This window comes from Anolis sagrei, chromosome 3, assembly GCF_037176765.1.
Source record: "Anolis sagrei isolate rAnoSag1 chromosome 3, rAnoSag1.mat, whole genome shotgun sequence".
Taxonomy (NCBI): Eukaryota; Metazoa; Chordata; class Lepidosauria; order Squamata; family Dactyloidae; genus Anolis; species Anolis sagrei.
The window spans coordinates 6,720,000-6,743,549 of record NC_090023.1 but is presented as its reverse complement, the minus strand read 5'-3'; the positions used below and the strand labels follow the sequence as shown (position 1 = coordinate 6,743,549).

Sequence of the window (23,550 nt, the reverse complement as noted above, 5' to 3'; positions counted from 1 at the left end):
CAGTGAACGACAAACGGCTATTCACAAAGCAGTTGTTGAGTGATAACACAGACATCTGCAGATTGCTCAACTGATTAAGACACATCGGGTGATAACATGACTTTGTCTCTTTTGAAACTGTAGTAGTTTTGAGTTGATATGATGGATGGATGGATGGCCCTTGAGGTCTTTGCCAGGGCTATGATGCCATAGGATATTTAAAAAGCAGTTGAACTGCCGTGGTTCAATGTGATAGAGACCTGGGAGTTGCAGTTTGATGAGATACCAGCAGAGAACACTAAAGACCCTGCAAAACTACAACTCCCAGGATTCCATAGCATTGAACAGTGGCAGTTAAAATGGTGTTAAGCTGCATTCATTCTAGGTTGGTGTAGGTTTTTCAGGCTATGTGTCCATGTTCTAGAAGCATTCTCTCCTGAAGTTTCACCTGCATCTATGGCAGGCATCCTCAGAGGTTGTGAGGTCTGTTGGAACTAGGAAAATTGGGTTTATATATCTGTGGAAAGTCCAGGGTGGGAGAAAGAACTCTTCTGTATTGGAGGTAGGTGTGAATGCTTCAGTTGACCACCTTGATTAGCATTTGATGGCCTGGCAGTTTTTAGGTGTGTCTTGTTACTGCCTGGGGGAATCCTTTGTTGAGAAGTGATTAGCTGTCCCTAGAATCTTAGAATCCTAGAGTTGCAAGAGACCTCATGGGCCATCCAGTCCAACCCTATTCTGCCAAGAAGCAGAAAATTTGCATTCAAATCACCCCCGACAGATGGCCATTCAGCCTCTTTTAAAAGCCTCCAAAGAATGAGCCTCCACCACACTCCGGGGCAGAGAGTTCCACTGCTGAATGGCTCTCACAGTCAGGAAGTTCTTCCTAATGTTCAGATGGAATCTCCTCTCGTGTAGTTTGAAGCCATTGTTCCATTGCGTCCTAGTCTCCAGGGCAACAGAAAACAAGCTTGCTCCCTCTTCCTTATGACTTCCCCTCACATATTTACACATGGCCTTCACCATGTCTCCTCTCAGCCTTCCCTACTTCAGGCTAAACATGCCCAGTTCTTTCAGCCGCTCCTCATAGGGCTTGTTCTCCAGACCCTTGATCATTTTAGTCGCCCTCCTCTGGACATAATCCAGCTTGTCAATGTCTCTCTTCAATATCTCCCTGATAGTTTTTTGTCTGGAGTTCCACTGTTTACTGTTATAATTGTAGAGTTTTTTAAATACTGGTAGCCAGATTTTGTTCATTTTCATGGTTTCCTCCTTTCTGTTGAAATTGTCCACATGCTTGTGTATTTCAATGGCTTCTCTGTGTAGTCTCATGGTGGTTGTGAGAGTGGTCCAGCATTTCTGTGTTCTCAAATCATATGCTGTGTCCAGGTTGGTTCATCTGTTGCTCTGCTATGGCTGACTTCTCTGGCTGAAGTAGTCTGCAGTGCCTTTCATGTTCCTTGATTCGTGTTTGGGCAATGCCACTGTGTTTGGTGGTCCCTATGTAGACTTGTCCACATCTGTGTGGTATATGGTAGACTCTTGCAGAGGTGAGAGGATCCCTCTTGTCCTTTGGCTGGATTTTCTTTCATTCCGCACTGCAGATGCATCCCCTGAGTGCCACTCAAATCCATATTGACAAGCTGGAATGTGTCCAGATGAGGGCGACTCAAATGATCAAGGGTCTGGAGAACAAGGCCTATGAGGAGCGGCTTAAGGAGCTGGGCATGTTTAGCCTGAAGAAGAGAAGGCTGAGAGGAGATATGATAGCCATGTATAAATATGTGAGAGGAAGCCACAGGGAGGAGGAGGGAGCAAGCTTGTTTTCTGCTTCCTTGGAGACTAGGACGCGGAACAATGGCTTCAAACTACAAGAGAGGAGATTCCATCTGAACATGAGGAAGAACTTCCTGACTGTGAGAGCCGTTCAGCAGTGGAACTCTCTGCCCCGGAGTGTGATGGAGGCTCCTTCTTTGGAAGCTTTTAAACAGGGGCTGGATGGCCATCTGTCAGGGTGGATTCGAATGGAATATTCCTGCTTCTTGGCAGAATGGGGTTGGACTGAATGGCCCATGAGGTCTCTTCCAACTCTTTGATTCTATGATTCTATGATTTAGGTGTCTTCCTCTCTTCATCAAAACCAAGTGATTTTCTCAATTTCTCCTTATTGACATTACCAGCATCCTGCTCCAGAAATAAATGTTCCGAAAGCCTCTTCTCAACTGGACAGGTTTGCTTTGGGCCTTTCGGTATTTGACGTGAAACTGTGCAAATAGACAAGAGGCAAATATTTGCCTTTGCACTCAACTTTCCCCAAGAATCAAATACCTCGACTTCCTCTTCGGGCAGAAGATGCAACTCTGGAGGAACACAAACAAAAATAATACAAAATAAAAAGCAGAAAGAAGAAAGCCCTTCCTCCACGTTACACATTTTTTAGATCTTCTCAAACATAACTCTGTGATCACCTTCTGCCAGAGATTGATCATAGAATCACACCATAGAGAGAGATCCTCCAGCCTTGGAAGCCTCTTCCAACTCTTGATTCTTCAGGATAAATAGACCATTCATAAAATCATAGAATCCAAGAGCTGGAAGAGACTTCGTGGACCATCCAGTCCAACCCCATTCTGCCAAGAAGCAGGAAAATTGCATTCAAAGCACCCCTGACCATCCAGCCTCTGTTTATAAGCCTCCAAAGAAGGAGCCTCAACCACACTCCAGGGCAGAGAGTTCCACTGCTGAACAGCTCTCACAGTCAGGAAGTTCTTCCTAATGTTCAGGTGGAATCTCCTTTCCTGCAGTTTAAAATCATTGTTTCACGTCCTAGTCTCCAGGGAAGCAGAAAACAAGCTTGCTCCTTCCTCCCTATGACTTCCTTTCATATACTTCCCCTCACACATTTACACATGGCCTTCATCATGTCCCTTTTCAGACTTCTCTTCTTCAGGCTAAACATGCCCAGCTCTTTAAGCCACTCCTCATAGGGCTTGTTCTTCAGAACTTTGATCATTTTAGTCACCCTCCCCTGGACACAGTCAATATTTCTCTTCAATTGTGGTGCCCAGAATTGGACACCTTCCCAGAGGTGTGTGTAGCTCCAACAATGGAAAGCAGCCCTGAGGAGAGAAGTTTGGGTTCCCAAGGCCTACGTTCTAGATTGGAAAAAAGGAACTTGTTTTAAGGATTGAGCAGGCCATGTGGCATGCAATGGCTCCTGAAACAAAAGTTACTCATGTGAAAATGCCATGGGTTAGGATCTAACCAAGGCAGAATGGCTAGAAGCCATGGGCAGCATGACTTCCCTGAATCAAGACACTAGAACTCTTATTGATGCAGGCCAAAATCCCATTGGCTTTTTTTTGCTGCCGCAATCCTGGCTCATGTTCCCCTTCCTCCCCACGAGGACTCCAAGATCTTTTTCACACATCCTGCTCTCGAGCCAGGCATCGTCCCCCATTCTGTCTCTGTGCATTTCCTTTTTTTACCTTGCATTTGTCTCTGTTGAACTTCATTTTGTTAGTTTTGGCCAATCATTTCTCTATTCTGTTAAGATTGTTTTGAATTCTGCTCGGATATCAGCCAGCATGCCAACAACTTAAACCAAGAAATAGTTTCCTAAGATCTACAGAGACACTCGCTGGAACACCCCAGCAAGCGAGAGTCCAAAAGTGGCAGGCTCAAACCCAGAACCTCAATCAATGGCTGATACCAAATTAGAGACTCCCCCCTGGGCACACAGAAAACTGGGCAACTTGGAAGGTGCTGAACAGACTGCACTCTGGCACCACGAGATGTAGAGCCAACCTTAAGAAATGGGGCCACGACATGTGAGTGTGGAGAAGAGCAAACCACAGACCACCTACTACAATGCAACCTGAGCCCTGCCACATGCACAATGGAGGACCTTCTTATAAGTCTCCAAGGAAGCAGAAAACAAGCTTGCTCCCTCCTCCCTGTGGCTTCCTCTCACATATTTATATATGATAGCCATGTATAAATATGTGAGAGGAAGTCACAGGGAGGAGGAGGGAGCAAGCTTGTTTTCTGCTTCCTTGGAGACTAGGACGCGGAACAATGGCTTCAAACTACAAGAGAGGAGATTCCATCTGAACATGAGGAAGAACTTCCTGACTGTGAGAGCTGTTCAGCAGTGGAACTCTCTGCCCTGGAGTGTGGTGGAGGCTCCTTCTTTGGAAGCTTTTAAGCAGAGGCTGGATGGCCATCTGTCAGGGGTGATTTGAATGCAATATTCCTGCTTCTTGGCAGAATGGGGTTGGGCTGGATGGCCCAGGAGGTCTCTTCCAACTCTTTGATTCTATGATTCTATGATTCTATGATAACAACACCAGAGGCACTTCAAGTGGACAGCTACTGGTCAAAGGACATTTAATAGAATGCCAAGTGTGCAGACTTTGTGTGTTTTTTAATACACTACAACTGTTTGGTTAGCTCTTGACACTATAGATCAGTGGTTCTCAACCTGTGGGTCCCCAGATGTTTTGGCCTTCGACTCCCAGAAATCCTAACAGGCGGTAAACTGGCTGGGATTTCTGGGTGTTGTAGGCCAAAACATCTGGGGACCCACAGGTTGAGAACCACTGCTATAGATAAATACCACCAGATAAAGGTTTCTTATCTCTCTTTTCCTGTAAACGTACTCATCTTCTTTGCGTCTAAGCACTCGTTGGCTCTTTACAAAAGCCTCACTTTCTATCTACACCAGAGGTCCTCAAACTTTTTAAACAGAGGGCCAGGTCGCAGTCCCTCAAACTGTTGGACGGCCAGATTATAATTTGAAAAGAAACAAACAAACATGAATTCCTATGCACAGTGGACATATCTTATTTGTAGTGCAAAACCCACGTAAAAACAATACAATAATTAAAATGAAGAACAATTTTAACAAATATAAACTTATTTGTATTTCAATGGGAGTGTGGGCCTGCTTTCGGCTGATGAGATAGGATTGTTGTTGTTTATTTTATTTATTTATTTTGCGCATTTCTACCCTGCCCTTCTCAACCCCCGAGGGAGGACTCAGGGTGGCTTACAACAGGCACAATTTGATGCCTACACGTTGTTGTTGTTGTGTGCTTGCAAGTTGTTTCAGACTTAGGTTGACCCTGAGCGAGGGCCGGGTAAATCACCTTGGAGGGCCGCATCCGGCCCCTGGACCTTAGTTTGAGGACCCCTGATATACACTCTCATTAACTTGACTCTCATTAACTTCTGCACCTGACAAATCATCTTCAGACAGTTGCTCTGAGAAAGACTGTGAAGGGCCTCTCCCAGGAATGTGACCTTGTGAATCTTCCACAGACAGCTCAGTGCAATGAATGGTAATGACATAGGAATGGAACAATGGATGACGAATCTGGATCATGTTTTTTAGTGATGAGACGCTAGTGAATGGTTATTATAGTAATTGTATACTAATTGTGTATTAGATTAGGTTGTTAACTGTTTTTTATATTGGTGCATTGAATTTTGCTGTTTCTTGTGTGTGAGTCGCCTCTGGGCTGAGAACAGCGGTATAGAAGTAAAGTAAATAAATAAAAGTAAATAAATCTCATCTGAGCTTAACTCAGGCCCAGGCAAACCCTCATCCCCATTGCCAACACACCCAAGCCCACCATCAGGAACATTATCCCCCGTTCCCGTCAAACACAATCACAGGCTGAACAGGCTGGCATACAACAATTAGTGTCCAACATCAAATTAAGGAAGATCAATTGCCTCCCAGTTACAAAAGATGAGACACAAATCTGGCATCAGAAGTCATAAATCATAGAGGAAGAAGAGACCCCAAGGGCCATCCAGTCAAACCCTCTTCTGCCTTGCAAAATCACACTATCAAAGCACCTCTGACAGATGGCCATATAGCTTCTGCTTAAAAGGTTAGATGGCCATAGGAGGAGACTCCCAGATCCCTTCCACATGGACTTAAGTCAAGTGCCACCCATCCTATGCCTGTGCATTTCATTTTTTCTGCCCAAATGCAGCACATTAGGTTTTGTTAGTTCATTTTTGCTAACTTGTGGCCCTTCCACATTGCCCTTTATCATAGGATCTGACCCCAGATTATCTGCTTATCCCAGATTATTTGTCAATGTAGACTCATATCATCCAGTTCAAATCAGATCCTGGGATATAGCGCAGTGTAGATCCACCCTCATTTGCAGTGGTCCACATGAAGGCATGCACTCTTTGAAGCAGCTCTTCAAGCACTTTTGAAGCCGTTGCAGGAAGGGAAAAAGTTTCTTTGTGGTTTCGATCAAAGCTGCACATTGTTCGGAATCGGCCTGACCCAACAGTCACCTTGGACGTGATGCTTTTAACAGGCCTCCTCATCTCCCTGCTGACAATCTTTACAGGAAACAAGGGGCCCAAAGGGCTGTTCCAAACCTCTCCGCGCTCACAAGACTCGTGAACCCTTCCAACCACCTGCAGATGAAGTTGAAATCTCCTTTTGGAGCCCCAAAATGAAAACAAACAGAAATGTTGGTGTTTCGTCACGTTTCTACTTAACCCTCTTGAACAACAATGGGACGTTTTGGCTCTCTAGAGTTGCATTTCCTGCCAAAAGGAAGGATGCGAAATAGGAATGTATATTTCTGAGTGTTTCATCCAAATCTGCAAGACAATTGCAATAGTTTTCTCCGTGCTGCAGAAATAGGGGTGCATCTACCCTCTAGAACAGTGTTTCTCAACTTTCCTAATGCCGCAACCCCTTAATGCAGTTTCTCATGTTGTGGTGACCCCCAAACCATGAAATTATTTTCATTGCTACTTCATAACAGTAATTTTGCTCTGTTATGAATCGTAATATAAATATCCGTTAGGCAGGATGTTTTTTCATTCACTGGACCAAATTTGGCACAAATACCCTATACGCCCAAGTTTGAATACTGGTGATGTTTGGGGCGGTGTTGATTTTGTCATTTGGGAGTTGTAGTTGCTGGAATTTATAGTTCACTTACAATCAAAGAGCATTCTGAACTGTACCAACAATGGAATTGAACCAAACTTGGCACACAGAATTTCCTCGACCAACAGGGTTTGGTGGGCATTGACCTTGAGTTTTGGAGTTATAGTTCACCTACATCCAGAGAGCCCTGTGGACTCAAACAATGATGAATCTGGACTAAACATGGCACGAATACTCAATCCACCCAAATGTGAACACTGGTGGGGTTTGGGAAAAACAGACCTTGACATTTGGGAATTGTAGTTGCTGGGATTTATAGTTCACTTACAATCAAAAAGTATTCTGAACCCCACCAATGATGGTATTGAACCAAACTTGGCACACAGAACTCCCATGACCAACAGAAAGTACTGGTAGTGTTTGGTGGACATTGAACTTAAGTTTTTGAGTTGTAGTTCACCTACATCCAGAGAGCCCTGTGGACTCAAACAATGATTAATCTGGACCAAACTTGGCATAAATACTCAATATGCCCAAATGTGAACACTGTTGGAGCTTGGGAAAAATAGACCTTGACATTTGGGAGTTGTACTTGCTGGGATTTATAGTTCACTTACAATCAAAAAGCATTCTGAACCCCACCAATGATGGAATTGGGCCAAAATTCCAACATAGAACCTCCATGACCAACAGAAAATACTATGTTTTCTGCTCGTCTTTGGCGACCAATCTGACACCCCTCGTGACACCCCCAGGTTTCCCGACCCCAGGTTGAGAAACACTGCTGTAGAATGAATGCAGTTTGGCACTACTTTAACTGCCATTTTTTTTTGGTTGTGTCAGGAGCGACTTGAGAAACTGCAAGTCGCTTCTGGTGTGAGAGAATTGGTCATCTGCAAGGATGGTGCCCAGGGGATGCCTGGATGAATTGATGTTTTTATCATCCTTGTGGGAGGCTTCTCTCATGTCCATGCATGAGGAGTTGGAGCTGATAGTGGTAGCTCATCTGCCTCTCCCCGGATTCGAACCTGTGACCTGTCGGTCTTCAGTCCTGCCGGCATAGGGGTTTAACCCACTGTGCCACTGGGGGCTCCTTAACTGCCATGACATAATGCTATGGAATCAATGGGAGTTTGAGTTTTACAGGGCGTTTTGCCTTCTCTGCCAGAGAGTGCAACTCCCAGGATCCCATAGCATTGAGCCATGGCAGTTAAAGTGTTCTCAAATGGCATTAATCCTAATATGTATATGCACCCAAGGTGCCAAGAGACTAGGTTTTAATTCAAAGACACACAAGAACATGATACATAAGAATATATCATTTTTCACCCTTTGTTTACCAAATAGAAACTCTACTCTAAAGCCACATGGCTCCTTTCTCTTGCCTTTGCCATTGTTGATGTGTCTTTCATCTCAAATCAGCGCTTGGTTCCACTTCCTTTTCTTGGATCCTTTTCCCCCGGCTTCTGCTTGCAGACTGAGCCTTGTGTTCCAAGCTTTGTGTGGCACAAGGATGTGGTCACTGGACAGGTCAGATTTGCTGATTCTATCTCTTGAACATTCAGTTTCGTACCTTGGCACCCGACTCGCCAACATCCTTGTTTTGCTTCCTTGGGCTGCCTATATAGTGTGCTTCTAGGAGAGGCATCATTGGCATTGCCATCGCTTGGGTGCCCTCCTTGATCTCCGCTTGCTGCTAGACCTCCTGAAGTTGAACAGTAGTGAGTAATACATAGCCTTGGTGGAGAAGGCCACTCAAATTCAATCATGCATATATCTTTAGGGATAAATGGCATTTCTAGGTAAAAAGGTAAAGGTAAAGGGGTTCTCCTGACATTAAGTCCAGTTGTGTCTGACTCTGGGGGTTGGCGCTCATCTCCATTTCTAAGCCGAAGAGCCGGCATTGTCCATAGACACCTCCAAGGTCATGTGTCAATAGGCATGACTGCAAGGAATGCTGTTACTTTCCCGGTGGAGTGGTACCTATTGATCTACTCACATTTGCATGTTTTCGAATGGCTAGGTTGGCAGAAGCTAGGGTAACAGCTTACGGAAGCTCACGCCGCTCCGCAGATTTGAACTTGCAACCTTTTGGTCAACAAGTTCAGCCTCTCAGCAGTTTAACCCACTGCACCACCGAGTCAGTGAACTATAAATCCATAGTTTTAGTAATTTATTTCTTTATTAATTATTTATTTACAACATTTATATGCCACCCTTCTCACCCCGAAGGGGACTCAGAGCGGCTTAGAAGTAATATGTAAATACAGTATATTATATATATTATTACCATAGCACAATATTAGTGTTATAGAATCATAGAATCAAAGAGTTGGAAGAGACCTCAATGGCCATCCAGTCCAACCCCATTCTGCCAAGAAGCAGGAATATTGCATTCAAATCACCCCTGACAGATGGCCACCCAGAAAAGAATCTACCTTCTTTTAGTTTGAAGCCATTGTTCCATTGCATCCTAGTCTCCAGGCCAACAGAAAACAAGCTTGCTCCCTCCTCCCTGTGGCTTCCTCTCACATATTTATACATTATATAAATATGTGGACAACAAGTTAAACATGAGGCAACAATGTGATGTGGTGGCAAAAAAAGCCAATGGGATTTTGGCCTGCATCAATAGGAGCATAGTGTCTAGATCTAGGGAAGTCATGCTACCCTTCTATTCCGCTTTGGTTGGACCACACCTGGAATATTGTGTCCAATTCTGGGCACCACAATTCAAGAGAGATATTGACAAGCTAAAATGATCAAGGGCCTGGAGAACAAGCCCTATGAGGAGCGGCTTAAGGAGCTGGGCATGTTTAGCCTGAAGAAGAGGAGACTGAGAGGAGGTACGATAGCCATGTATAAATATGTGAGAGGAAGCCACAGGGAGGAGGGAGCAAGCTTGTTTTCTGCTTCCCTGGAGACTAGGACGCAATGGAAGAATGGCTTCAAACTACAAGAGAGGAGATTCCATCTGAACATGAAGAAGAACTTCCTGATTGTGAGAGCCGTTCAGCAGTGGAACTCTCTGCCCCAGAGTGTGGTGGAAGCTCCTTCTTTGGAAGCTTTTAAACAGAGGCTGGATGGCCATCTGTCAGGGGTGATTTGAATGCAATATTCCTGCTTCTTGGCAGAATGGGGTTGGATTGGTTGGCCCAGGAGGTCTCTTCCAACTCTTTGATTCTAGGATTCTATATATTACTATATTGTACTATACCATTATACTGTAATATTATTAGTAAAATTACATGTAATATAAAATATATGATTATAATATCGTATTATTATATTGTATTATAATATTATCAATATTATATGTATATACAATATATTATGTTATTATATTATATTATATTATATTATATTATATTATATTATATGCAATTACCCTTTGCAAGAGAGTCTATGCTTCGATCTGCGTGGAATTAAGCCAAATACTTGAGCCCTCTTGCTTTTGCTAAGTGAGATCTAACCATGGCTTGTGGCATGGACAATTTCAGGATTTGACTTTGTCAATTGGTGTGGTCCTTCATAGAGTTGCATTGGAAAACCTAGATATAATACTTCTCTAGCTATTTGCAGGTTCCCCAGCTGTGGCCAGTAAAGGATAGATTTTAGCTGACTAACTGGTCCCTGCAGAAGAGTGTTAGTGCTGACCAAACTACATCTCCCAGGTCTCCATAGCATTGAGCCATGCCAGTGGAAGTGGCATAAAACTTCACTAGTTCTACAGTGTAGTTATTGTTTAAAGATTTGCAAAGATTGAGACTCCAAAGCGACCAATTCCATTGAAGAGTGCCATAACTAACCCGCCCCTGTCTAGTGGGCATCCAAGCCTCCAACACAAGAGAGTCCCTTAAATTCCACAGCTGTTCAGCAGTGGAACTCTCTGCCCCGGAGTGTGGTGGAGGTTCCTTCTTTGGAAGCTTTTAAGCAGAGGCTGGATGGCCATCTGTCAGGGGTGATTTGAATGCAATATTCCTGCTTCTTGGCAGAATGGGGTTGGACTGGATGGCCCATGAGGTCTCTTCCAACTCTTTGATTCTATGATTCTATGATTCCACCATCATATGATGCTGGAGTAGCCAGGCCTGTGGAGCACAATGCCTGAGGATTGGGACATCCATTGGTTGCATCTACACTGTAGAATTAATGTAGTTTGGCATCACTTTTACTACTCAGTGTGGGTCTAGGCGCAATAGTGGCGCAATGGGTTAAACTCGTGTGCCGGCTGAACTGCTGACCTGAAAGTCGGTGCTTCAAATTGGTGAGCTCCCATCTGTCAGCCCCGGAGACATGAGAGAAGCCTCCCACAGGATGGTAACACATCCAGGCGTCCCCTTGGCAACGTCTTTGCAGATGGCCAATTCTCTCACACCAGAAATGACTCTCAGTTCCTCAAGTCACCTCTGACATGATTTACAAAAATTCAGTGTGGGTATCTCACCAAACTACAACACCCAGGATCCATCGCATGTGCCCTGGCAGTTCAAGTGGTATCAAACTGCATTAATTCTAGAATGGAGGTGCACCCCAAGCTAGTGCCCAAGAACATCGCACCTACAGGTTTCTTTTTTTCTCAAAATCTCCCCTGTGTTTTCTTTCTGTTCTTGTTTTTTGCTGCATTGCATAACCCAGGGAACTTCCCACTCTGTACATCTGCATTTTGAAAATGCCATTTCTTCTAATCCATGCATTGATTTCCCCAAATGGACAGCTGTTTCCCTATTGCACACACTATATATATATATATATATATATATATATATATATATATATGCATTAGCTGTACTCGCTAAGCATTGCTGTGGCCAACCTTCCCCCCCTCTTTCCCCCCTCTTTTCTCTCTCCCCTTCCTTTCTTGACCTATCAGGCCAACGAGTGACCATCACTCATAAAAACACTGAAAAACATAGTGGAAGAGATGTAAACAGCCAAAAAATAAAAAAATACATTACAACGCATGCACAAAACCACATATACACACATATACACAAATACAAATGCCTACACACAAAACACATATACACAGACTGGGCCACAGCAACGCATGGCAGGGGTGGCTAGTGTGTGTGTGTATGTGTGTGTGTGTGTGTGTGTGTGTGTGTGTATATATATATATACACACACACACACACATACACACACACTCACACTCATGTTGAAGCTGTTTGCAAATTATAATGTATACATGTATGTTTAAAATGCAGTATCTATGTGCCAAGTGTAATGTATTCCTGTGTGGAAAGAGTTAACTGAACCATAGAGGGAACGGCATTCCTAGAGAGGTCATAAATCAAGTGTATAGAACAAATGGACACAGCCTCGTATGTCATACGTCACTCTGGAATGCAGGAGGTGTGGACTAGTACTGATAACAGGAAGTTCGCAATGTTACCATCGGATGGTAAAGAAGCAAGTTTATGATGTGCTGAGTGTTAAGTAGCTTCTAATGTATATAGCTGTAAAATAAAGTAGTTTATAGCCCAGTGCTTCTCAACCTTGGGTCCCCAGATGTTTTTGGCCTACAACTCCCAGAAATCCCAGCCAGTTTACCAGCTGTTAGGATTTCTGGGAATTGTAGGCCAAAAGCATCTGGGGACCCCAGGTTGAGAACCACTGTTATAGCCTAAGGTGGCTGTGATTGATCTGTTCCTGCCTTGCTGTGCTGCTGATGCCACTGACAACTCTATACACACACACACACACACACAAATACTCCAGAAGTATGCATCTTTAGCCAGTTGAATTTTCAAATATGAGCAGGGTCACTATATACACCTCTTTGAAATACCTTCCAAGCATTGGAAATATGTTCAATTTAGAGACACATTGTTTTGTCCTGCAATAAAGCCGCAGTAGGTAAAACATGCCTCCTTTTGAGGAGACTGTTGAATTTACATGAGATTCTTCCTCATCTCCTGGGTCTCCTTAGTTGATAAGAACTCTGCCTGCGCTCCATGTAATGTGTGGAGATGGTATAAGGGCAAGACCTAGTCACACTTCTCCATTCACACAAAGGCCACAATGCACCCTCACTACCTTTTCCTAAACTAGAATGGAGACTAGACAAGAAACTCCTCATATACACAATTTTGCAGTAACAGCTTGTAGCGTCTGTGTTGGTAGGGTGGTGAATACACTCCAGGTTTTGAAGAAGCTTTCCAAGGTGCTGCAATCCATTTCTGCCTTGTTTCAGCACCTTGGAGAGCTCCTTGGGGGCCATTCATACCCTGGAATGGATTAACTGCTCTACCAAGGAAAACAGGAGTCTTAGTTGACCACAATCTGTATATGAATCAACACTGTGCAGCAGGAGCAGCTTAAAAAGCCAATGTGATTCTAGCCTGCATCCATAGGAGGAAAGTGTCAAGATCGAAGGAAGTCATAGGACACACTCTGTTCTGCTCTAGTCAGACATTATTTATTTATTTATTTATTTATTTATTTATTTATACATGACAAACCTTCAATGCCATAGACACACAACATATATAGACAGACATACAGAGGCTATTTAACATTCCAGCTTTCATGAGGGTATTCTGGTCACCAGGAGAGCTGTCGCTTCACCGTCCATTTGTGACACTGATGAAGTATTTCCTCATTCTTTTCACACTTGCTGGAGATTTTTATGATGTCGTAAATTAGTTAAATTAGCCTCCCCGATAAGCGGTACCTAAATTTCCTACTTGACAGATGCAACTGTCTTTCGGGCTGCAAAGGTCAACAGCAAGCTACACAAATTGGTTGGAAGCTCACTCCGACATGGGCTGGCTTCGAACTCATGACCTTTCGGTCAGTAGTGATCTTAATGCAGCTGACTCCCAGCCAACTGCGCCACAGTCCCAGAGCGACATCACCTGTGTTCAGGACTGAAGACCGACAGGTCACAGGTTCAAATCCGGGGAGAGGCGGATGAGCTCCCTCTATCAGCTCCAGCTCCTCATGCAGGGACATGAGAGAAGCCTCCCACAAGGATGATAAAAACATCAAATCATCCAGGCGTCCCATGGGCAACGTCCTTGCAGACGGCCAATTCTCTCACACCAGAAACGACTTGCAGTTCTCAAGTCGCTCCTGACACGACAAAAAAAAAAGTTCAAGAAGAATATTGACATTTGAACATGGGCAGAGAAGGACAACCAAAATGGTCAATGGTCTAGAAACCAAGGCTTATGAAGAGTGGTTTAGGGACCTGAGTATGTTTACCTTTGAGAAGAGAAGACTCGTGTTGGAAAGGAGGTCATGTTGTGGAAGGAACAAGCTTGTTTTCTGCTGCTTTAGAAGCTCAAGACACAAAGCCATGGAAGGAAATCTAATAAACAAAAACGCAACTTTCCATAGAAGACTTTACCAAACATCTAAAATCAAGAGCAACATAAAAGGGAAAGGTACAAAGGAAAGTTCTGAAAGAAAGTTCTGAAAGAAAACTGACAAAAAGGAAAAGAGGGTAAAGAAAGGGAAAAGAGCACACAGGAGAAATAATAAACATATAACACATACAATATAGGTAAGCTATATAGCAATTAGCTACTCTACTTGTCACTTAAAATAATATAAGAACAGTACATAACTATAGAAGAACAAAAACAAACAAGAATTACGTAACAATAATAACTAGAAAACAAAATTAAAATAACATATATAATAACAAAAATTAAAAACTAATATATATATATACATAATAATAATAAAAGAAGAAATAAATAATAAATCAATCAATAGAAGAAACAATAAATAAATCAACTGTGCTCTATAATTAAATAAATAAATAAAAACAATACAGCAAATAATATAGTAAAAGCTCGTATGCTAAGATACAGTAATAAAGGGGAAAAATAAACAATAATAATAAAAAATAAATAATAAAATAACTACCTCTGAGGATGCTTGCCATAGATGCAGGCGAAACGTCAGGAGAAATGCCTCTAGAACATGGCCCTATAGCCCGAAAAAACCTACAAGAACCTAGTGATTCCAGCCATGAAAGCCTTCGACAATACAATAAAATAAAACTCAAAAATAAAATAAAACAACATTTTTTTAAAAGTAAAAATAAAAATAAATAAATAAATTATAAGAGAAGACAATATAACCTTCTCTGGAGATTTTAATGCAGAGGCTGGATGGCCATCTGTTAGGAGTGCTTAGATCAGTGGTTCTCAACCTTCCCAATGCTGCGACCCCTTAATACAGTTCCTCATGTTGTGGTGACCCCCAACCATAACCCTAACATTATGACTCACCATGCAAATAATGATCTGCAAGATGTATTTTCATTCACTGGAGCAAATTTGGCACAAATACCTGGTATGCCCAAATTTGAATACTGGTGGGGTTGGCGGGGGGATTTATTTTGCCATTTGGGAGTTGTAGTTGCTGGGATTTATAGTTAACCTGTAAAAGAAGAGCATTTTGAACCCCACCAACAATGGAATTGAACCAAAGTTGGCACACAGAACTCCCATGACCAACATAAAATACTGGAAGGGTTTGGTGGGCACTGACCCTGAGTTTGAGAGTTGAAGTTCGCCTATATCCAGAGAGCACTCTAGACTCCAACAATGATGGATCTGGAACAAACTTGGCATGAATACTCAATATGTTCAAATGTGAACACTCGTGGGGTTTTGGGAAAATAGACCTTGAGATTTGGGAGCTGTACTTGCTGGGATTTATAGTTCACCTACAATCAAGGCGTGTTCTGAACCCCAACAATGATAGAATTGGGCCAAACTTCCCACACAGAGACCCCCCATGACCAAAAGAAAAGACTGTGTTTTCTGATGGTCTTTGGCGACCCCTCTGACACCCCTTTGCGACCCCTCCAGGGGTCCCGACCCCCAGGTTGAGAAACACTGGCTTAGATGGTGCATTCCTGCCTGGCGGAAGGGGGTTAGAGTGTATGGCCCTTGGAGTTCCTTCCAACACTAGAGTTCTGTGATGTTATCATCGTGCTGTGTGGTTTGCAGAGCGGTTTTCCTTCCCAGGGGAAGCTGCAGCTCGCCGTCAAGCCATTATTGTTGTGTCTCCTGAGCTACTTCTTAAAGGTGCTCAAATATCGCCAGGAACAGAGTTGTATTTACACAGGTGAACAGTTAACAAGGAACTTAATTTAATACGGTAATAAAAGTTGAAATTCTAACTCCTCCCGGGACTAACAACGAAAAGGAAAAGTTGGAGCCGTGACTCAAATGTAGTTCTTGCTCACTTTTGCCTTCCTAATGTGTCCTTTCTTGGCTTGTCTTCCATAAACTTGTGGCAGGATTTCTTCAGCTTATAACACCAACTTCAAAAGTTACAATGTGTTCAACTTCTTGGCTCCTCTAGCACCTTCAGCTCAGTGGTTCTCAACCTTCCTAATGCCATGACCCCTTAACACAGTTCCTCATGTTGTGGTGACCCCCAACCATAACATTATTTCCGCTGCTACTTCATCACTGTAATTTTGCTCCTGTTAGGAATCGTAATGTAAACATCTGATGTGCAGGACATATTTTCATTCACTGGATCAAATTTGGCACGAATATCCAATATGCACAAATTTGAATACGGTGTGGTTGGGGGGAATCAATATTGTCATTTGGGAGTTGTAGTTGCTGGGATTTATAGTTCACCTACAATCAAAGAGCATTCTGAACCCCACCAGTGATGGAACTCGACCAAACTTGGCACACAGAACTCCCATGACCAACAGAAAATACTGGAAGGGTTTGGTGGGCATTGGCCTTGGTTTTGGAGTTGTAGTTCACCTACATCCAGAGGGCACTGTGGACTCAAACAAGGATGGATCTAGATTAAACTTGGCACGAGTACTCAATATACCCAAATGTGAATACTGGTGGAGTTTGGGGAAAACAAACCTTGACATTTGGGAGTTGTAGTTACTGGGATTTATAGTTCACCTACAATCAAAGAGTTTTCTGAACTCCACCAATGATGGAATTGAACCAATTGTGAGAGTTGAAGTCCATAATACCCGGAGGGCCGAAGTTTGCCCATGCCTGTTCCTTGAGGTTCATAATCTCTCTCTCTCTCTCTCTCTCTATATATATATATATATATATATATGGCATGGTTAGGTACCATCAGAATCTTCGTAACTCATAAAACTCAATCTTCATAAGTCATAAAAATTCCCTTTTCAAAGCGATATCGAAGCTTTTTAAAAAACTGGAAGTACCTTTGCCCTTCCAAAGCTTTTCCCACCATTTTTGTTACGACTCAGGAAGTGAGTCGGAAATTATTCAGCATTTCCCCACTTCTAGTCCCTGGCCTTGGATCAAGCCAGAGAAGCCAGTTTTAAACCAGAGAAGGAACAAATTTCCTAGCCTCAGCTCAAACCAGAGAAGCCAGTTTTAAAGCCAGAGAAGCCAGTTTAAAACCAGAGAAGGAAGGAATTTCCTGGCCTCGGCTCAAGCCAGAGAAGCCAGTTTTAAACCAGAGAAGGAACAAATTTCCTAGCCTCAGCTCAAACCAGAGAAGCCAGTTTTAAAGCCAGAGAAGCCAGTTTAAAACCAGAGAAGGAAGGAATTTCCTGGCCTCGGCTCAAGCCAGAGAAGCCAGTTTTAAACCAGAGAAGGAACAAATTTCCTAGCCTCAGCTCAAACCAGAGAAGCCAGTTTTAAAGCCAGAGAAGCCAGTTTAAAACCAGAGAAGGAAGGAATTTCCTGGCCTCGGCTCAAGCCAGAGAAGCCAGTTTTAAACCAGAGAATGAAGGAATTTCCTCAATTTGCTTTTCCCCACTTCTGGTCCCTGGCCTCGGATCAAGCCAGCGAAGCCAGTTTTAAACCAGAGAAGGAGGAAATTTCCTGGCCGCAGCTCAAGCCAGAGAATCCAGTTTTAAAGCCAGAGAAGCCAGTTTTAAACCAGAGAAGGAGGAAATTTCCTGGCCGCAGCTCAAGCCAGAGAATCCAGTTTTAAAGCCAGAGAAGCCAGTTTAAAACCAGGGAAGGAGGGAATTTCCTGGCCTCGGCTCAAGCCAGAGAAGCCAGTTATAAAGCCAGAGAAGCCAGTTTTAAACCAGAGAAGGAACGAATTTCCCCCATTTGCTTTTCCCACTTTTGATCCCTGGCTTTGGCTCAAGCCAGAGAAGCAAGTTTTAAACCAGAGAAGGAGGGAATTTCCTGGCCTCAGCTCAAGCCAGAGAAGCCAGTTTTAAAGACAGAGAAGCCAGTTTAAAACCAGAGAAGAAGGGAATTTCCAGGCCTCGGCTCAAGCCAGAGAAGCCAGTTATAAAGCCAGAGAAGCCAGTTTTAAACCAGAGAAGGAACGAATTTCCTCCATTTGCTTTTCCCCACTTTTGGTCCTTGGCTTCGGCTCAAGCCAGAGAAGCCAGTTTTAAACCAGAGAAGGAGGGATTTTCCTGGCCTCAGCTCAAGCCAGAGAAGCCAGTTTTAAACCAGAGAAGGAGGGAATTTCCTGGCCTCGGCTTAAGCCAGAGATTCCAGTATTAAAGCCAGAGAAGCCAGTTTAAAACCAGAGAAGGAAGGAATTTCCTCCGTTTGCTTTTTCCCGCTTCTGGTCCCTGGCCTCGGCTCAAGCCAGAGAAGCCAGTTTTAAACCAGAGAAGGAAGTAATTTCCTAGCCTCAGCTCAAACCAGAGAAGCCAGTTTTAAAGCAAGAGAAGCCAGTTTAAAACCAGAGAAGGAAGGAATTTCCTGGCCTTGGTTCAAGCCAGAGAAGCCAGTTTTAAAGCCAGAGAGGCCAGTTTTAAACCAGAGAAGGAACAAATTTCTTCTGCTTGCTTTTCCTCGCTTCTGGAGTAAAACCACTACTTTCAAAGTAAAGACCACCCAATGAAACAGGAAATAACACTTTCAAACTATTAACGAAATGATTTGGAAGTCTCTGAAGTTTCAAAAAGTTTTGAAATTTTTTTCTGTGAAAATGGGAATAGACTTTAGAATCGAACTACCAGTACCCTCTACATCTGAAACAAGTGTTGAACCATTTTTTGTGGCTCAACCAAGCCATACGTGTGTGTGTGTGTATGTGTGTGTGTGTGTGTTCCCTCATTGTGTCCCATTATGTACAGCATAGCAACACAATGTATGTTTTTTGGGTATTTACCAAAACTGACATCAGTAGCAAAAATAATAAAGACAGAAGAATCAGCATTGGGTGAGAATAACTCACTTCCGTGATGGGAAAGTTGACTTGTTTGCACTGCATTCCCTGGAATATCCCTGACAGTTTCAGTCTAAACAAAATGCGTTTTTCCCAGCTTTGTCTCATTCTTTTGAAGTCCAAGATGAAGAGAAAAGGAGCCAAGGGGGAAACTATCCCGGCTTCCCTTGCAAAGGGCCTTTTTCTTTTTTGATATATCAAAGGAAATAAAAGCACTGAATCACAAAAGCTGGTGTTTGGGAAAAGCCGTCTTCTCATTAGGCACCCGTCTCAAAATAGTCACAAGAAACAGACAAGTGAGCCTTCCTTGAAGGGTGAGAATTGGCATTCTGCAAAAGGATGTGAGACCAGACATGAGGTTCTGGGCTGTGGATGAAACAAGCCATAATTTTGGGGAAAGGATGTAATTTTGGAGAGGCACCAAAGGTTGCTCCTGTCTTGCTCACCCCAACAATGTGCCCAAAGGGATGCTTTCAAGTCAACTTATGGTGACCCCGCCATTTTCAAAGGGGTTTTTTTTAAGGCAAGGAATACTCAAAGGTGGTTAACCATTCCCTTCCTTTGAAATGGTCATTGTTGGTGGTCTCCCATCTAAACTGAACCAATTTGTTTGACCTCAAAAAAGCAACAGCGGAACAATAACTCAATGCAGAGCAGCACAAAAGGAGAATAAGAATTACTTATTTACTTACTTAGGTGAAACCTCGTAGTCCGAGTAGGATGATCTTCCAGGGTGGGTCCGTAGGTGACTATGGAGCCCTATTCTTGATCTGCATCTTCTTCCGCAGTGAGGGCATTGGTTTCCAGGTGGAAGGCGGTCTCGGACAAGGTTGGCTTGACACACCTTCCTCTTGGCACGTTTCTCTCTTTTGCCCTCCATTCATGCCTCTTCAAATTCTGCAGCACTGCTGGTCACAGCTGACCTCCAGTTGGATTGCTCAAGGGCTTCCCAGTTCTCAATATCTATGCCAGAGTTTTTAAGGTTGGCTTTGAGCCCATCTTTAAATCTCTTTTCCTGCCCACTGACATTCCATTCTCCATTCTTGAGTTCGGAGTAGAGCAACTGCTTTGGCAGACGGTGGTTGGGCATCTGGACAACGTGGCTGGTCCAGTGGACTTGATGGTGGAAGAGCATCGCTTCAATGCTGGTGGTCTTTGCTTCTTCCAGCATGCTGACATTTGTTCGCTTGTCTTCCCAAGAGATTTGCAGGATTTTTTGGAGGCAACACTGATGGAATCATTCTAGGAGTTGCATGTGATGTCTGTATATAGTCCACGTCTCTCAGGCGTGTGAGACTTGGGAAAGTCTTATTTCCCAATAGGAATTACATTTGAATTTGGAATGGGAAGATAGTTACCTTTCCCCTTGTATATGGCCCTCCCCACTTCTCCACAGTGGAATATTACACATTTCTGCAAAGTGTATGTGTGTGTGTGTGTGGGGGGGGGGGGGGGGGATGTATTCTTGTAGATATAATTTTCCAACTTTGCAGACATTTGTGATATCCCACTATAGGAGTTGTAATTTTATCTTGCGCCAGCTGAAGACAGGAGGCATCGCCTTGATCTGCTTCTGTGGGAGTTGTAGTTCTAGATTGCGCCAGCTGAAGACAAGAGACATTGCCTTGATCTGCCTCCTTTGATTTATTTACAGTATTTGTATTCCGTCTTTCTCACCTCGAAGGGGACTCAGGGTGGATCACAGAACACGGACAGGAGAGACAACAGTACAGATTTGGACTGTAAGAGGTTAAATCACAGAATAGATAGGCAGCTCTAGGAGTTGCATGTGATGTATATAGGCTTTTCCCATCTTTGACATCTTGGAGGGTGTGCTCAATCTTGGCCATGAGAGGGTTCTGTTGCTCCATCCTCCATGTCAAAGAGCCCTGTTTGCAGACCTTCCTTCTTTTGAGCAAATTACCACATTTTCTGGTATTTCCTTATGGTGCCCACTTGAGCGGTACTTATTTATCTACTCACAGCTGTTTTCGATCTGCTAGGTGGGAAGTGAACTGGGCTGAAGGTTGAGTGCTCACCTCTAGCCCGGGCTTCGAACTGCCTCCTAATGTTCACTTGGAATCTCTTTTCTTGTCGGTGGGTTGCTGAGAGTTTTTTGGGCTGTATGGCCATGTTCCAGAGTCATTCTCTCCTGACATTTTACCCACATCTATCACAGGCATCCTCAGATGTTGTGAGGTCTGTTGGGAACTAGGCAAGTGGGGTTTATATATCTGTGGAATGATGTCCAGGGTGGGAGAAAGAAGTCTTATATGGTTGAGGCAAGTGTGAACGTTGAAGATGGACAGCTTGATTAGCATTGAATGGCCTTTCGATGGGCAAGACTTATTGCAGCTGGTGGTTAATCTGCTGTGCTAAAGCTGTGATTTGTCATTCTCTTTTTGGGGGGAAATGAAAATCTCCATAACCTTTTGGCATACGTAACCCAAGAATCTTCATGAGAAGAGTTAAAAACTTGCTTGACTCAACTGTCTCCTTAGTGGTAAATATCCACTAGTATTCATGCATGGCAATTAGGTTTCTCAGCTGTTAAACTGAGATATCTCTTTGAACTGTTGGGGACAAAGATATGCCAATGCACAAAACACAGCAGAGTTTCAGAAGTGTTCTTTCAGTTGCCCCCAAAACATCTACTCTCCCTTAAAACATCTGTTGGAAACTAGGCAAGTGAGGTTTATATATCTGTGGAATGTCCAGAGTGGAAGATAGGAAACAATCAGGGCCAGCTAACACCTCCCAACAAAGGATTCCCCCAGGCAGGAAGCAACCAGGCTTTGAAGCTGCATGTCTTTTCAATGGTAATCAAGCTGGCCAATTGCTGCATTCACACTTTCCTCAAACAGACAAGAGTTCTTTCTCTCACCCTGGAAATTATTCCACAGGTATATAAACCCCACTTGCCTTGTTTCCAACAGACCTCACAACCTCTAAGGATGCCTGTCATAGATGCAGGTGAAATGTCAGGAGAGAATGCTTCTGGATCATAGCCATACAGCCCATAAAACACAACAACCAATTATCCCTTGTGGTTTGAGCATTGGACTATGACTCTGGGTTCAATTCCCCGCTTGGCCATGGAAACCCATTGGGTGACCTGAAGTGAGTCACACTTTCTCAGCCCCATAAAACTCTGTGATTGGGTTGCCTTCGGGTCACCACAAATTCCAAATGACTGGAAAGCAAAGAAGGCAAAAAGCAGCATGTGAGTGAATTCCTCCCAAGGTGCTGGTTAGCCAGGCCGTTGCAAAAAATACTAACAAATGCCCAGACGACTAAGTCCGTCCGTCTTTCATAAAAGCGTCAATGAATTGGGAGATTAATTGCCACAGAAATGATTGTGTAATTCTCTCGCAGCCGTGACCGGAGGGAGTGGCAGCCGCTGAATAAACTTGCCATTTCCTTTCCTGCCCCCCCACCGCCTCCCCATTTCCCCTTTGGGACACTTCATAATGCAAGTCACAAAGGAGAAGGAAGCAATGGATGTCTCAATTTCGGAGAAAAGTGCGGTACAGTCGTTGGCAGGGTTTTGCTGGAGGGCAGCAGCCGCCCCACAAAACTTGACAACGTTTTCGAGTGGAACACGCCACGAGCAGAAGCAATCAGATCAGCCGCGTGGAGCTGCATTCCAGTCCAGGAAATTGCAGGTTCCCCCGGGAAGGGAAGGCGGTTATCCCAGCCAGATATAGGTGAGTGTCATTGTTCTGTGGGACAAGGACCATCGGGGAGTTGGCGCTTTTGGGGTGCCGAAATCCAGGCCAAATTTGGAAATACACTTTCTTGAAACCTCGGCAACAATTGGAACTGATTGCTGTATAATCCAGCTAGACTTCCTTCCAGATGCATTAGACTAAAGAAGCAAGCATCTTAAGAGTTGGAAAGAACCTCAAAGGCCATCTAGTCCAACCTTATAAAGCCATGCTGAATTAGTTGATGGTTCAAAAACAGGGACCGGCGTGAGCTTCCTCTGTCAGCCCCAGCTTCTGCCAATCTAGCAGTATGAAAACATGCAAATGTGAGTAGATCAATAGGTACCACTCCGGCGGGAAGGTAATGGCGCTCCATGCAGTCATGCCGGCCACATGACCTTGGAAGTGTCTACGGACAATGCCAGGTGCTTAAGCACCCTTGAAAGATGCCCATCCAATCTTCTATTGGACTAGGTAAAGGTAAAGCTTTTCCCCTGACATTAAGTCCAGTTGTTTCATCTGCATTTTAATGACTATGGCAATGCTAAATGGATTGACAGATTTTAGAACACGATGAACGCAAGTTTTTAGAGTGGTTTTTAGTTGATTGTATTGTGTTATGTTGTACTGTATTAATTGTCTGTTTTTAATCTATTGTGTTTTACTATTGTATTTTATTGTAATTGTGGGCATCGAATTGTGCCGGATGTAAGCCGCCTTGAGTCCCCCCTAGGGGGTGAGAAAGGCGGGGTATAAATGACCGAAATAAATAAATAATAAATATCTTAATGTATTAACGTA

General features: G+C 43.6%; 1 protein-coding gene across 3 annotated transcripts in view; it reads left to right on the top strand.

Moving 5' to 3' along the window:
* Window positions 1–23,550, top strand: part of P2RY6 (pyrimidinergic receptor P2Y6) — an 83,152-nt gene that overhangs the window by 41,500 nt on the left and 18,102 nt on the right. The window contains exon 1 of one of the 3 annotated variants that reach the window (XM_067466456.1): window positions 22,211–22,749. The exons of the other annotated variants lie outside the window; for them this stretch is intronic. The gene's annotated coding sequence lies outside the window, so the exon portion shown is untranslated. Of the gene's footprint in view, window positions 1–22,210; window positions 22,750–23,550 lie in introns of those variants that run through there. 3 annotated transcript variants of the gene reach the window in all.